The sequence below is a fragment of the Solanum stenotomum genome, chromosome 5 (assembly GCF_019186545.1).
Source record: "Solanum stenotomum isolate F172 chromosome 5, ASM1918654v1, whole genome shotgun sequence".
Taxonomy (NCBI): domain Eukaryota; kingdom Viridiplantae; phylum Streptophyta; class Magnoliopsida; order Solanales; family Solanaceae; genus Solanum; species Solanum stenotomum.
The window spans coordinates 29600201-29602039 of NC_064286.1; the positions used below are offsets into that span (position 1 = coordinate 29600201).

Below are 1839 nucleotides of genomic sequence, written 5' to 3' on the forward strand. Positions count from 1 at the left end.
TTAATAAGTACCTGGTCCCTAACATGTATAATGAGTGGCGAGATACAAATAACAAGTTAAATATTTCCATATATATTAACCCTCCCCTTCATCTCTCTCTCTTCCAAAATTAAACTTTTCTCTGTCAAAAAAATTGGGAACTTCAAATACCAAAATCCTTTGCAAATACACACTACTAACCCATGTAAACCCTCTTATTCCAGAACTGATATTTGTGTAAACCCTAAATCGAACTCGATTTGTTCACTTATGGGTCATTTGGGTCCGAAAACAACAAAAGAGAGGTCAGTCCTTAACTATTAACATTTTTATTTTTCTTTTCTCATTTAAATTGGTTTTCTATGTGATTTTTGATATGTAATGGTGTTGTATTTTTGTTATTATATGTGATAATAACATATTTATTGATGAGATTGGGATGAAGTTGGACTTTATTTGGGCACCTTATGGCAGTAACTTGACTGATTTGGCTATGGGATTTGAAGTGAAAAAGAGTTATATATTATGATCTATTTGTGAATGGGTAGGGCTATGTGATATTTACATATAAATGATGCAATTGATTATGGTGTTTTCGTAAATTTATTTGATGATTTGGTGGTATTATTGTTACTAGTACCTTCAGATTTGATTATTGATGAAGTTGGGACAATTAGTGTCACTTTGGTCACCCAACTTCTTTTGGCTGGGAATGCCAAAGCTTATATACTCGATGTTGAATATATATGAGAAGCATGAGAAGTGGCTGATGTTATGTAGCAAGTTTATACCAACAAGCTTTATAGCAGTAAGCTGTTGAGCTAATCTGATGGCCCTTGTGTTGATGGACATTCATGCATTGGGTAATAGTTTTGGAGCTCATTGTACAAGTGATAGAATGCATTATCAGGGTTGTATATGAAGCTACAGTTTAGGTAATGTTCAATGGATTGCTTATAGAATCTAATCAAAAGTTTTAATGGAGCCAGGGTAATATAATTAGTTTTGCAATTGCTAGAGCTTTCACAATTATATGGTATTTATTTTCTGGTGTTACAGTTATCAATAGAAGATTTGGTGCCAGTATATTTTGTATGGTAGTTCATACTGAGGTTCATATTTCTTTGCTCCCATTTCCTTCAATTGTAGGATTACTGATCCTCAGAAAACATATATATTGGAGCAAGAAAATTTGTAATGTCTCACAATAAATTTCAATAGGAACATGTACAGCTATTCACATGAATATTCTTACTATTTTCTATCAAAATCATTGTTTATGTTGTTGTCTAAATATACAATCAATTAGAATTTATAAATTCATATCCTAGCAGGTGTATGAGCTGAAATTGCATATATTTATTTTGACCAATCTGTCGTCACTTATAATGTAGGTCTTCAATTTAAACTCTACCAAGTGATTAGCTGTTAGTAACTCCCAAGTAATTGTATATCATGTTGTTGAATATTTTTCTCTCGAAATCCTTAAATAGAATTGCCCTTGTATCAGTGAAAGGTAAGCAACTTAAATTAATTCCAAGGTTTTGTCTATCTCAAGGCCAAAGGTGTTTAATTGTCATGTTGTTTGTTGAAAAAAATCTAAGTTTCTTGAGTTTTATATGGTTATTTAATATATTTGATGCTTCTACTCTGAAATCATGCATTACAACCTGTTCTTCTAATATCTTTCTGCTCTCCTGTATTATTAATGTTTTGGTAAGTCTCATGGTTTTACATAATTTAGGATCATGAACTTGAAGTAATCAATTTTGTTATCTTTCTCATATTGGTTTAGCAATAAAAATTTACTCATAGAGAAAGAAAACAGGGGAACAACTTTCAACTTTTTATTATTTTTTA

At 31.1% G+C, this 1839-nt stretch overlaps 1 pseudogene; it reads left to right on the plus strand.

Moving 5' to 3' along the window:
• Window positions 1-400: 400 nt before the first annotated feature.
• LOC125863844 (protein ALTERED XYLOGLUCAN 9-like) lies at window positions 401-959 on the plus strand (annotated as a pseudogene).
• Window positions 960-1839: the final 880 nt, after the last annotated feature.